Source organism: Daphnia pulicaria, chromosome 7 (assembly GCF_021234035.1).
Source record: "Daphnia pulicaria isolate SC F1-1A chromosome 7, SC_F0-13Bv2, whole genome shotgun sequence".
NCBI lineage: Eukaryota > Metazoa > Arthropoda > Branchiopoda > Diplostraca > Daphniidae > Daphnia > Daphnia pulicaria.
In genome coordinates, this window is record NC_060919.1 from 405,074 (window position 1) to 416,845 (window position 11,772).

Consider the following 11,772-nt stretch of genomic DNA (forward strand, 5'->3'; position numbering starts at 1 on the left):
CGTGTGGGGTGCGGAAGTTCCTCTGGAGTTGGTCCCGGTAGGGTGGAAGGCAACAGACGGCGTGGCAGTTTTCGTACCTGCCATCTAGTAGTATTTGGGAGAGTCAAAATCAGTATTTCGAAAAAGATTGCATTATTGGAAAAGATCAAAGCGTCGGTATCGATGATTTCCCGTAATGTCCCAGGCAAAAACGGTCACATCTGATCATTATGAGGCGTAAAGAGTCTGCAATTGTGCAATGCTAGGCAAAACATGTGGTACTGGAGATGCAGGGTATCGATCCCCGTACTTCTCGCATGCTAAGCGAGCGCTCTACCATCTGAGCTACATCCCCATGAAATGCAACACTTGAAGTGATTATAGACAACAATAATAAAATCAGAATGGATCTTCTAGGGCTCATCCGGGAATCGAACCCGGGACCTCTCGTACCCTAAGCGAGAATCATACGACTAGACCAATGAGCCGTGTTCAAAGAGTGTCAAAATGTGTTTCGAGCGTCTATGTCTAAAGTGAATTGCTTGTCTTTTGAGTTATGCGATTGGGTTCACTTTGTAGCTGTGACGAAAAAGATTGGCCGTCACCCGGACTATTCTTGTTTGATTTACATTTTGAATGTGCCGAAATAGGTCAGTTGGGAGAGCGTTAGACTGAAGATCTAAAGGTCCCTGGTTCGATCCCGGGTTTCGGCAGGAATCTTCGTTCAAAATCCCATATGGTCTAGTGGCTAGGATACCTGGCTTTCACCCAGGAGGCTCGGGTTCGATTCCCGGTATGGGAACGGAGAGATACTTTTTATTCAGGAATTCTATTGTTTCAATTCTTTTCGTTTATTTGCGGATATTTCCGGTGTTACAGTAACAAGTTGGAAATCAGCAAAGATAATCCCAATTTGATGTTGGTCCGTGTGGGGTGCGGAAGTTCCTCTGGAGTTGGTCCCGGTAGGGTGGAAGGCAACAGACGGCGTGGCAGTTTTCGTACCTGCCATCTAGTAGTATTTGGGAGAGTCAAAATCAGTATTTCGAAAAAGATTGCATTATTGGAAAAGATCAAAGCGTCGGTATCGATGATTTCCCGTAATGTCCCAGGCAAAAACGGTCACATCTGATCATTATGAGGCGTAAAGAGTCTGCAATTGTGCAATGCTAGGCAAAACATGTGGTACTGGAGATGCAGGGTATCGATCCCCGTACTTCTCGCATGCTAAGCGAGCGCTCTACCATCTGAGCTACATCCCCATGAAATGCAACACTTGAAGTGATTATAGACAACAATAATAAAATCAGAATGGATCTTCTAGGGCTCATCCGGGAATCGAACCCGGGACCTCTCGCACCCTAAGCGAGAATCATACGACTAGACCAATGAGCCGTGTTCAAAGAGTGTCAAAATGTGTTTCGAGCGTCTATGTCTAAAGTGAATTGCTTGTCTTTTGAGTTATGCGATTGGGTTCACTTTGTAGCTGTGACGAAAAAGATTGGCCGTCACCCGGACTATTCTTGTTTGATTTACATTTTGAATGTGCCGAAATAGCTCAGTTGGGAGAGCGTTAGACTGAAGATCTAAAGGTCCCTGGTTCGATCCCGGGTTTCGGCAGGAATCTTCGTTCAAAATCCCATATGGTCTAGTGGCTAGGATACCTGGCTTTCACCCAGGAGGCTCGGGTTCGATTCCCGGTATGGGAACGGAGAGATACGTTTTATTCAGGAATTCTATTGTTTCAATTCTTTTCGTTTATTTGCGGATATTTCCGGTGTTACAGTAACAAGTTGGAAATCAGCAAAGATAATCCCAATTTGATGTTGGTCCGTGTGGGGTGCGGAAGTTCCTCTGGAGTTGGTCCCGGTAGGGTGGAAGGCAACAGACGGCGTGGCAGTTTTCGTACCTGCCATCTAGTAGTATTTGGGAGAGTCAAAATCAGTATTTCGAAAAAGATTGCATTATTGGAAAAGATCAAAGCGTCGGTATCGATGATTTCCCGTAATGTCCCAGGCAAAAACGGTCACATCTGATCATTATGAGGCGTAAAGAGTCTGCAATTGTGCAATGCTAGGCAAAACATGTGGTACTGGAGATGCAGGGTATCGATCCCCGTACTTCTCGCATGCTAAGCGAGCGCTCTACCATCTGAGCTACATCCCCATGAAATGCAACACTTGAAGTGATTATAGACAACAATAATAAAATCAGAATGGATCTTCTAGGGCTCATCCGGGAATCGAACCCGGGACCTCTCGTACCCTAAGCGAGAATCATACGACTAGACCAATGAGCCGTGTTCAAAGAGTGTCAAAATGTGTTTCGAGCGTCTATGTCTAAAGTGAATTGCTTGTCTTTTGAGTTATGCGATTGGGTTCACTTTGTAGCTGTGACGAAAAAGATTGGCCGTCACCCGGACTATTCTTGTTTGATTTACATTTTGAATGTGCCGAAATAGCTCAGTTGGGAGAGCGTTAGACTGAAGATCTAAAGGTCCCTGGTTCGATCCCGGGTTTCGGCAGGAATCTTCGTTCAAAATCCCATATGGTCTAGTGGCTAGGATACCTGGCTTTCACCCAGGAGGCTCGGGTTCGATTCCCGGTATGGGAACGGAGAGATACTTTTTATTCAGGAATTCTATTGTTTCAATTCTTTTCGTTTATTTGCGGATATTTCCGGTGTTACAGTAACAAGTTGGAAATCAGCAAAGATAATCCCAATTTGATGTTGGTCCGTGTGGGGTGCGGAAGTTCCTCTGGAGTTGGTCCCGGTAGGGTGGAAGGCAACAGACGGCGTGGCAGTTTTCGTACCTGCCATCTAGTAGTATTTGGGAGAGTCAAAATCAGTATTTCGAAAAAGATTGCATTATTGGAAAAGATCAAAGCGTCGGTATCGATGATTTCCCGTAATGTCCCAGGCAAAAACGGTCACATCTGATCATTATGAGGCGTAAAGAGTCTGCAATTGTGCAATGCTAGGCAAAACATGTGGTACTGGAGATGCAGGGTATCGATCCCCGTACTTCTCGCATGCTAAGCGAGCGCTCTACCATCTGAGCTACATCCCCATGAAATGCAACACTTGAAGTGATTATAGACAACAATAATAAAATCAGAATGGATCTTCTAGGGCTCATCCGGGAATCGAACCCGGGACCTCTCGCACCCTAAGCGAGAATCATACGACTAGACCAATGAGCCGTGTTCAAAGAGTGTCAAAATGTGTTTCGAGCGTCTATGTCTAAAGTGAATTGCTTGTCTTTTGAGTTATGCGATTGGGTTCACTTTGTAGCTGTGACGAAAAAGATTGGCCGTCACCCGGACTATTCTTGTTTGATTTACATTTTGAATGTGCCGAAATAGCTCAGTTGGGAGAGCGTTAGACTGAAGATCTAAAGGTCCCTGGTTCGATCCCGGGTTTCGGCAGGAATCTTCGTTCAAAATCCCATATGGTCTAGTGGCTAGGATACCTGGCTTTCACCCAGGAGGCTCGGGTTCGATTCCCGGTATGGGAACGGAGAGATACTTTTTATTCAGGAATTCTATTGTTTCAATTCTTTTCGTTTATTTGCGGATATTTCCGGTGTTACAGTAACAAGTTGGAAATCAGCAAAGATAATCCCAATTTGATGTTGGTCCGTGTGGGGTGCGGAAGTTCCTCTGGAGTTGGTCCCGGTAGGGTGGAAGGCAACAGACGGCGTGGCAGTTTTCGTACCTGCCATCTAGTAGTATTTGGGAGAGTCAAAATCAGTATTTCGAAAAAGATTGCATTATTGGAAAAGATCAAAGCGTCGGTATCGATGATTTCCCGTAATGTCCCAGGCAAAAACGGTCACATCTGATCATTATGAGGCGTAAAGAGTCTGCAATTGTGCAATGCTAGGCAAAACATGTGGTACTGGAGATGCAGGGTATCGATCCCCGTACTTCTCGCATGCTAAGCGAGCGCTCTACCATCTGAGCTACATCCCCATGAAATGCAACACTTGAAGTGATTATAGACAACAATAATAAAATCAGAATGGATCTTCTAGGGCTCATCCGGGAATCGAACCCGGGACCTCTCGTACCCTAAGCGAGAATCATACGACTAGACCAATGAGCCGTGTTCAAAGAGTGTCAAAATGTGTTTCGAGCGTCTATGTCTAAAGTGAATTGCTTGTCTTTTGAGTTATGCGATTGGGTTCACTTTGTAGCTGTGACGAAAAAGATTGGCCGTCACCCGGACTATTCTTGTTTGATTTACATTTTGAATGTGCCGAAATAGCTCAGTTGGGAGAGCGTTAGACTGAAGATCTAAAGGTCCCTGGTTCGATCCCGGGTTTCGGCAGGAATCTTCGTTCAAAATCCCATATGGTCTAGTGGCTAGGATACCTGGCTTTCACCCAGGAGGCTCGGGTTCGATTCCCGGTATGGGAACGGAGAGATACTTTTTATTCAGGAATTCTATTGTTTCAATTCTTTTCGTTTATTTGCGGATATTTCCGGTGTTACAGTAACAAGTTGGAAATCAGCAAAGATAATCCCAATTTGATGTTGGTCCGTGTGGGGTGCGGAAGTTCCTCTGGAGTTGGTCCCGGTAGGGTGGAAGGCAACAGACGGCGTGGCAGTTTTCGTACCTGCCATCTAGTAGTATTTGGGAGAGTCAAAATCAGTATTTCGAAAAAGATTGCATTATTGGAAAAGATCAAAGCGTCGGTATCGATGATTTCCCGTAATGTCCCAGGCAAAAACGGTCACATCTGATCATTATGAGGCGTAAAGAGTCTGCAATTGTGCAATGCTAGGCAAAACATGTGGTACTGGAGATGCAGGGTATCGATCCCCGTACTTCTCGCATGCTAAGCGAGCGCTCTACCATCTGAGCTACATCCCCATGAAATGCAACACTTGAAGTGATTATAGACAACAATAATAAAATCAGAATGGATCTTCTAGGGCTCATCCGGGAATCGAACCCGGGACCTCTCGCACCCTAAGCGAGAATCATACGACTAGACCAATGAGCCGTGTTCAAAGAGTGTCAAAATGTGTTTCGAGCGTCTATGTCTAAAGTGAATTGCTTGTCTTTTGAGTTATGCGATTGGGTTCACTTTGTAGCTGTGACGAAAAAGATTGGCCGTCACCCGGACTATTCTTGTTTGATTTACATTTTGAATGTGCCGAAATAGCTCAGTTGGGAGAGCGTTAGACTGAAGATCTAAAGGTCCCTGGTTCGATCCCGGGTTTCGGCAGGAATCTTCGTTCAAAATCCCATATGGTCTAGTGGCTAGGATACCTGGCTTTCACCCAGGAGGCTCGGGTTCGATTCCCGGTATGGGAACGGAGAGATACTTTTTATTCAGGAATTCTATTGTTTCAATTCTTTTCGTTTATTTGCGGATATTTCCGGTGTTACAGTAACAAGTTGGAAATCAGCAAAGATAATCCCAATTTGATGTTGGTCCGTGTGGGGTGCGGAAGTTCCTCTGGAGTTGGTCCCGGTAGGGTGGAAGGCAACAGACGGCGTGGCAGTTTTCGTACCTGCCATCTAGTAGTATTTGGGAGAGTCAAAATCAGTATTTCGAAAAAGATTGCATTATTGGAAAAGATCAAAGCGTCGGTATCGATGATTTCCCGTAATGTCCCAGGCAAAAACGGTCACATCTGATCATTATGAGGCGTAAAGAGTCTGCAATTGTGCAATGCTAGGCAAAACATGTGGTACTGGAGATGCAGGGTATCGATCCCCGTACTTCTCGCATGCTAAGCGAGCGCTCTACCATCTGAGCTACATCCCCATGAAATGCAACACTTGAAGTGATTATAGACAACAATAATAAAATCAGAATGGATCTTCTAGGGCTCATCCGGGAATCGAACCCGGGACCTCTCGCACCCTAAGCGAGAATCATACGACTAGACCAATGAGCCGTGTTCAAAGAGTGTCAAAATGTGTTTCGAGCGTCTATGTCTAAAGTGAATTGCTTGTCTTTTGAGTTATGCGATTGGGTTCACTTTGTAGCTGTGACGAAAAAGATTGGCCGTCACCCGGACTATTCTTGTTTGATTTACATTTTGAATGTGCCGAAATAGCTCAGTTGGGAGAGCGTTAGACTGAAGATCTAAAGGTCCCTGGTTCGATCCCGGGTTTCGGCAGGAATCTTCGTTCAAAATCCCATATGGTCTAGTGGCTAGGATACCTGGCTTTCACCCAGGAGGCTCGGGTTCGATTCCCGGTATGGGAACGGAGAGATACTTTTTATTCAGGAATTCTATTGTTTCAATTCTTTTCGTTTATTTGCGGATATTTCCGGTGTTACAGTAACAAGTTGGAAATCAGCAAAGATAATCCCAATTTGATGTTGGTCCGTGTGGGGTGCGGAAGTTCCTCTGGAGTTGGTCCCGGTAGGGTGGAAGGCAACAGACGGCGTGGCAGTTTTCGTACCTGCCATCTAGTAGTATTTGGGAGAGTCAAAATCAGTATTTCGAAAAAGATTGCATTATTGGAAAAGATCAAAGCGTCGGTATCGATGATTTCCCGTAATGTCCCAGGCAAAAACGGTCACATCTGATCATTATGAGGCGTAAAGAGTCTGCAATTGTGCAATGCTAGGCAAAACATGTGGTACTGGAGATGCAGGGTATCGATCCCCGTACTTCTCGCATGCTAAGCGAGCGCTCTACCATCTGAGCTACATCCCCATGAAATGCAACACTTGAAGTGATTATAGACAACAATAATAAAATCAGAATGGATCTTCTAGGGCTCATCCGGGAATCGAACCCGGGACCTCTCGCACCCTAAGCGAGAATCATACGACTAGACCAATGAGCCGTGTTCAAAGAGTGTCAAAATGTGTTTCGAGCGTCTATGTCTAAAGTGAATTGCTTGTCTTTTGAGTTATGCGATTGGGTTCACTTTGTAGCTGTGACGAAAAAGATTGGCCGTCACCCGGACTATTCTTGTTTGATTTACATTTTGAATGTGCCGAAATAGCTCAGTTGGGAGAGCGTTAGACTGAAGATCTAAAGGTCCCTGGTTCGATCCCGGGTTTCGGCAGGAATCTTCGTTCAAAATCCCATATGGTCTAGTGGCTAGGATACCTGGCTTTCACCCTGAGGCTCGGGTTCGATTCCCGGTATGGGAACGGAGAGATACGTTTTATTCAGGAATTCTATTGTTTCAATTCTTTTCGTTTATTTGCGGATATTTCCGGTGTTACAGTAACAAGTTGGAAATCAGCAAAGATAATCCCAATTTGATGTTGGTCCGTGTGGGGTGCGGAAGTTCCTCTGGAGTTGGTCCCGGTAGGGTGGAAGGCAACAGACGGCGTGGCAGTTTTCGTACCTGCCATCTAGTAGTATTTGGGAGAGTCAAAATCAGTATTTCGAAAAAGATTGCATTATTGGAAAAGATCAAAGCGTCGGTATCGATGATTTCCCGTAATGTCCCAGGCAAAAACGGTCACATCTGATCATTATGAGGCGTAAAGAGTCTGCAATTGTGCAATGCTAGGCAAAACATGTGGTACTGGAGATGCAGGGTATCGATCCCCGTACTTCTCGCATGCTAAGCGAGCGCTCTACCATCTGAGCTACATCCCCATGAAATGCAACACTTGAAGTGATTATAGACAACAATAATAAAATCAGAATGGATCTTCTAGGGCTCATCCGGGAATCGAACCCGGGACCTCTCGTACCCTAAGCGAGAATCATACGACTAGACCAATGAGCCGTGTTCAAAGAGTGTCAAAATGTGTTTCGAGCGTCTATGTCTAAAGTGAATTGCTTGTCTTTTGAGTTATGCGATTGGGTTCACTTTGTAGCTGTGACGAAAAAGATTGGCCGTCACCCGGACTATTCTTGTTTGATTTACATTTTGAATGTGCCGAAATAGCTCAGTTGGGAGAGCGTTAGACTGAAGATCTAAAGGTCCCTGGTTCGATCCCGGGTTTCGGCAGGAATCTTCGTTCAAAATCCCATATGGTCTAGTGGCTAGGATACCTGGCTTTCACCCAGGAGGCTCGGGTTCGATTCCCGGTATGGGAACGGAGAGATACTTTTTATTCAGGAATTCTATTGTTTCAATTCTTTTCGTTTATTTGCGGATATTTCCGGTGTTACAGTAACAAGTTGGAAATCAGCAAAGATAATCCCAATTTGATGTTGGTCCGTGTGGGGTGCGGAAGTTCCTCTGGAGTTGGTCCCGGTAGGGTGGAAGGCAACAGACGGCGTGGCAGTTTTCGTACCTGCCATCTAGTAGTATTTGGGAGAGTCAAAATCAGTATTTCGAAAAAGATTGCATTATTGGAAAAGATCAAAGCGTCGGTATCGATGATTTCCCGTAATGTCCCAGGCAAAAACGGTCACATCTGATCATTATGAGGCGTAAAGAGTCTGCAATTGTGCAATGCTAGGCAAAACATGTGGTACTGGAGATGCAGGGTATCGATCCCCGTACTTCTCGCATGCTAAGCGAGCGCTCTACCATCTGAGCTACATCCCCATGAAATGCAACACTTGAAGTGATTATAGACAACAATAATAAAATCAGAATGGATCTTCTAGGGCTCATCCGGGAATCGAACCCGGGACCTCTCGCACCCTAAGCGAGAATCATACGACTAGACCAATGAGCCGTGTTCAAAGAGTGTCAAAATGTGTTTCGAGCGTCTATGTCTAAAGTGAATTGCTTGTCTTTTGAGTTATGCGATTGGGTTCACTTTGTAGCTGTGACGAAAAAGATTGGCCGTCACCCGGACTATTCTTGTTTGATTTACATTTTGAATGTGCCGAAATAGCTCAGTTGGGAGAGCGTTAGACTGAAGATCTAAAGGTCCCTGGTTCGATCCCGGGTTTCGGCAGGAATCTTCGTTCAAAATCCCATATGGTCTAGTGGCTAGGATACCTGGCTTTCACCCAGGAGGCTCGGGTTCGATTCCCGGTATGGGAACGGAGAGATACTTTTTATTCAGGAATTCTATTGTTTCAATTCTTTTCGTTTATTTGCGGATATTTCCGGTGTTACAGTAACAAGTTGGAAATCAGCAAAGATAATCCCAATTTGATGTTGGTCCGTGTGGGGTGCGGAAGTTCCTCTGGAGTTGGTCCCGGTAGGGTGGAAGGCAACAGACGGCGTGGCAGTTTTCGTACCTGCCATCTAGTAGTATTTGGGAGAGTCAAAATCAGTATTTCGAAAAAGATTGCATTATTGGAAAAGATCAAAGCGTCGGTATCGATGATTTCCCGTAATGTCCCAGGCAAAAACGGTCACATCTGATCATTATGAGGCGTAAAGAGTCTGCAATTGTGCAATGCTAGGCAAAACATGTGGTACTGGAGATGCAGGGTATCGATCCCCGTACTTCTCGCATGCTAAGCGAGCGCTCTACCATCTGAGCTACATCCCCATGAAATGCAACACTTGAAGTGATTATAGACAACAATAATAAAATCAGAATGGATCTTCTAGGGCTCATCCGGGAATCGAACCCGGGACCTCTCGCACCCTAAGCGAGAATCATACGACTAGACCAATGAGCCGTGTTCAAAGAGTGTCAAAATGTGTTTCGAGCGTCTATGTCTAAAGTGAATTGCTTGTCTTTTGAGTTATGCGATTGGGTTCACTTTGTAGCTGTGACGAAAAAGATTGGCCGTCACCCGGACTATTCTTGTTTGATTTACATTTTGAATGTGCCGAAATAGCTCAGTTGGGAGAGCGTTAGACTGAAGATCTAAAGGTCCCTGGTTCGATCCCGGGTTTCGGCAGGAATCTTCGTTCAAAATCCCATATGGTCTAGTGGCTAGGATACCTGGCTTTCACCCAGGAGGCTCGGGTTCGATTCCCGGTATGGGAACGGAGAGATACGTTTTATTCAGGAATTCTATTGTTTCAATTCTTTTCGTTTATTTGCGGATATTTCCGGTGTTACAGTAACAAGTTGGAAATCAGCAAAGATAATCCCAATTTGATGTTGGTCCGTGTGGGGTGCGGAAGTTCCTCTGGAGTTGGTCCCGGTAGGGTGGAAGGCAACAGACGGCGTGGCAGTTTTCGTACCTGCCATCTAGTAGTATTTGGGAGAGTCAAAATCAGTATTTCGAAAAAGATTGCATTATTGGAAAAGATCAAAGCGTCGGTATCGATGATTTCCCGTAATGTCCCAGGCAAAAACGGTCACATCTGATCATTATGAGGCGTAAAGAGTCTGCAATTGTGCAATGCTAGGCAAAACATGTGGTACTGGAGATGCAGGGTATCGATCCCCGTACTTCTCGCATGCTAAGCGAGCGCTCTACCATCTGAGCTACATCCCCATGAAATGCAACACTTGAAGTGATTATAGACAACAATAATAAAATCAGAATGGATCTTCTAGGGCTCATCCGGGAATCGAACCCGGGACCTCTCGTACCCTAAGCGAGAATCATACGACTAGACCAATGAGCCGTGTTCAAAGAGTGTCAAAATGTGTTTCGAGCGTCTATGTCTAAAGTGAATTGCTTGTCTTTTGAGTTATGCGATTGGGTTCACTTTGTAGCTGTGACGAAAAAGATTGGCCGTCACCCGGACTATTCTTGTTTGATTTACATTTTGAATGTGCCGAAATAGCTCAGTTGGGAGAGCGTTAGACTGAAGATCTAAAGGTCCCTGGTTCGATCCCGGGTTTCGGCAGGAATCTTCGTTCAAAATCCCATATGGTCTAGTGGCTAGGATACCTGGCTTTCACCCAGGAGGCTCGGGTTCGATTCCCGGTATGGGAACGGAGAGATACTTTTTATTCAGGAATTCTATTGTTTCAATTCTTTTCGTTTATTTGCGGATATTTCCGGTGTTACAGTAACAAGTTGGAATCAGCAAAGATAATCCCAATTTGATGTTGGTCCGTGTGGGGTGCGGAAGTTCCTCTGGAGTTGGTCCCGGTAGGGTGGAAGGCAACAGACGGCGTGGCAGTTTTCGTACCTGCCATCTAGTAGTATTTGGGAGAGTCAAAATCAGTATTTCGAAAAAGATTGCATTATTGGAAAAGATCAAAGCGTCGGTATCGATGATTTCCCGTAATGTCCCAGGCAAAAACGGTCACATCTGATCATTATGAGGCGTAAAGAGTCTGCAATTGTGCAATGCTAGGCAAAACATGTGGTACTGGAGATGCAGGGTATCGATCCCCGTACTTCTCGCATGCTAAGCGAGCGCTCTACCATCTGAGCTACATCCCCATGAAATGCAACACTTGAAGTGATTATAGACAACAATAATAAAATCAGAATGGATCTTCTAGGGCTCATCCGGGAATCGAACCCGGGACCTCTCGCACCCTAAGCGAGAATCATACGACTAGACAATGAGCCGTGTTCAAAGAGTGTCAAAATGTGTTTCGAACGTCTATGTCTAAAGTGAATTGCTTGTCTTTTGAGTTATGCGATTGGGTTCACTTTGTAGCTGTGACGAAAAAGATTGGCCGTCACCCGGACTATTCTTGTTTGATTTACATTTTGAATGTGCCGAAATAGCTCAGTTGGGAGAGCGTTAGACTGAAGATCTAAAGGTCCCTGGTTCGATCCCGGGTTTCGGCAGGAATCTTCGTTCAAAATCCCATATGGTCTAGTGGCTAGGATACCTGGCTTTCACCCAGGAGGCTCGGGTTCGATCTTCTTCTTCTTTCTTCTTCTTCTCTTCTTCTTCTTCTTCTTCTTCTCTTCTTCTTCTTCTTCTTCTTCTTCTTCTTCTTCTTCTTCTTCTTCTTCTTCTTCTTCTTCTTCTTCTTCTTCTTCTTCTTCTTCTTCTTCTCTTCTTCTTCTTCTTCTCTTC

At 45.1% G+C, this 11,772-nt stretch overlaps 30 non-coding genes across 30 annotated transcripts; 23 read left to right on the plus strand and 7 right to left on the minus strand.

Annotated features, from left to right (window-relative positions):
• Positions 1-709: 709 nt before the first annotated feature.
• Trnae-uuc lies at positions 710-781 on the plus strand. Its single transcript has one exon. It is a non-coding gene; the product is annotated as a tRNA-Glu (tRNA).
• Positions 782-1,299: 518 nt separating this feature from the next.
• Positions 1,300-1,371, minus strand: Trnap-agg. The gene has a single exon. It is a non-coding gene; the product is annotated as a tRNA-Pro (tRNA).
• Positions 1,372-1,523: 152 nt separating this feature from the next.
• Positions 1,524-1,596, plus strand: Trnaf-gaa. The gene has a single exon. It is a non-coding gene; the product is annotated as a tRNA-Phe (tRNA).
• Positions 1,597-1,613: 17 nt separating this feature from the next.
• Trnae-uuc lies at positions 1,614-1,685 on the plus strand. The gene has a single exon. It is a non-coding gene; the product is annotated as a tRNA-Glu (tRNA).
• A 742-nt stretch (positions 1,686-2,427) lies between these two features.
• Trnaf-gaa lies at positions 2,428-2,500 on the plus strand. Its single transcript has one exon. It is a non-coding gene; the product is annotated as a tRNA-Phe (tRNA).
• A 17-nt stretch (positions 2,501-2,517) lies between these two features.
• Trnae-uuc lies at positions 2,518-2,589 on the plus strand. The gene has a single exon. It is a non-coding gene; the product is annotated as a tRNA-Glu (tRNA).
• A 518-nt stretch (positions 2,590-3,107) lies between these two features.
• Positions 3,108-3,179, minus strand: Trnap-agg. The gene has a single exon. It is a non-coding gene; the product is annotated as a tRNA-Pro (tRNA).
• Positions 3,180-3,331: 152 nt separating this feature from the next.
• On the plus strand, positions 3,332-3,404 carry Trnaf-gaa. Its single transcript has one exon. It is a non-coding gene; the product is annotated as a tRNA-Phe (tRNA).
• Positions 3,405-3,421: 17 nt separating this feature from the next.
• On the plus strand, positions 3,422-3,493 carry Trnae-uuc. The gene has a single exon. It is a non-coding gene; the product is annotated as a tRNA-Glu (tRNA).
• A 742-nt stretch (positions 3,494-4,235) lies between these two features.
• Positions 4,236-4,308, plus strand: Trnaf-gaa. Its single transcript has one exon. It is a non-coding gene; the product is annotated as a tRNA-Phe (tRNA).
• A 17-nt stretch (positions 4,309-4,325) lies between these two features.
• On the plus strand, positions 4,326-4,397 carry Trnae-uuc. Its single transcript has one exon. It is a non-coding gene; the product is annotated as a tRNA-Glu (tRNA).
• A 518-nt stretch (positions 4,398-4,915) lies between these two features.
• Positions 4,916-4,987, minus strand: Trnap-agg. Its single transcript has one exon. It is a non-coding gene; the product is annotated as a tRNA-Pro (tRNA).
• A 152-nt stretch (positions 4,988-5,139) lies between these two features.
• On the plus strand, positions 5,140-5,212 carry Trnaf-gaa. Its single transcript has one exon. It is a non-coding gene; the product is annotated as a tRNA-Phe (tRNA).
• Positions 5,213-5,229: 17 nt separating this feature from the next.
• Trnae-uuc lies at positions 5,230-5,301 on the plus strand. The gene has a single exon. It is a non-coding gene; the product is annotated as a tRNA-Glu (tRNA).
• A 518-nt stretch (positions 5,302-5,819) lies between these two features.
• Positions 5,820-5,891, minus strand: Trnap-agg. Its single transcript has one exon. It is a non-coding gene; the product is annotated as a tRNA-Pro (tRNA).
• A 152-nt stretch (positions 5,892-6,043) lies between these two features.
• Trnaf-gaa lies at positions 6,044-6,116 on the plus strand. The gene has a single exon. It is a non-coding gene; the product is annotated as a tRNA-Phe (tRNA).
• A 17-nt stretch (positions 6,117-6,133) lies between these two features.
• On the plus strand, positions 6,134-6,205 carry Trnae-uuc. Its single transcript has one exon. It is a non-coding gene; the product is annotated as a tRNA-Glu (tRNA).
• Positions 6,206-6,723: 518 nt separating this feature from the next.
• Trnap-agg lies at positions 6,724-6,795 on the minus strand. Its single transcript has one exon. It is a non-coding gene; the product is annotated as a tRNA-Pro (tRNA).
• A 152-nt stretch (positions 6,796-6,947) lies between these two features.
• Positions 6,948-7,020, plus strand: Trnaf-gaa. Its single transcript has one exon. It is a non-coding gene; the product is annotated as a tRNA-Phe (tRNA).
• An 830-nt stretch (positions 7,021-7,850) lies between these two features.
• Positions 7,851-7,923, plus strand: Trnaf-gaa. The gene has a single exon. It is a non-coding gene; the product is annotated as a tRNA-Phe (tRNA).
• Positions 7,924-7,940: 17 nt separating this feature from the next.
• On the plus strand, positions 7,941-8,012 carry Trnae-uuc. The gene has a single exon. It is a non-coding gene; the product is annotated as a tRNA-Glu (tRNA).
• Positions 8,013-8,530: 518 nt separating this feature from the next.
• Trnap-agg lies at positions 8,531-8,602 on the minus strand. The gene has a single exon. It is a non-coding gene; the product is annotated as a tRNA-Pro (tRNA).
• Positions 8,603-8,754: 152 nt separating this feature from the next.
• Trnaf-gaa lies at positions 8,755-8,827 on the plus strand. The gene has a single exon. It is a non-coding gene; the product is annotated as a tRNA-Phe (tRNA).
• A 17-nt stretch (positions 8,828-8,844) lies between these two features.
• Positions 8,845-8,916, plus strand: Trnae-uuc. Its single transcript has one exon. It is a non-coding gene; the product is annotated as a tRNA-Glu (tRNA).
• A 518-nt stretch (positions 8,917-9,434) lies between these two features.
• Trnap-agg lies at positions 9,435-9,506 on the minus strand. Its single transcript has one exon. It is a non-coding gene; the product is annotated as a tRNA-Pro (tRNA).
• A 152-nt stretch (positions 9,507-9,658) lies between these two features.
• Positions 9,659-9,731, plus strand: Trnaf-gaa. Its single transcript has one exon. It is a non-coding gene; the product is annotated as a tRNA-Phe (tRNA).
• A 17-nt stretch (positions 9,732-9,748) lies between these two features.
• Trnae-uuc lies at positions 9,749-9,820 on the plus strand. Its single transcript has one exon. It is a non-coding gene; the product is annotated as a tRNA-Glu (tRNA).
• A 742-nt stretch (positions 9,821-10,562) lies between these two features.
• Trnaf-gaa lies at positions 10,563-10,635 on the plus strand. The gene has a single exon. It is a non-coding gene; the product is annotated as a tRNA-Phe (tRNA).
• Positions 10,636-10,652: 17 nt separating this feature from the next.
• Positions 10,653-10,724, plus strand: Trnae-uuc. Its single transcript has one exon. It is a non-coding gene; the product is annotated as a tRNA-Glu (tRNA).
• A 740-nt stretch (positions 10,725-11,464) lies between these two features.
• Trnaf-gaa lies at positions 11,465-11,537 on the plus strand. Its single transcript has one exon. It is a non-coding gene; the product is annotated as a tRNA-Phe (tRNA).
• The last annotated feature ends 235 nt before the right edge of the window (positions 11,538-11,772 follow it).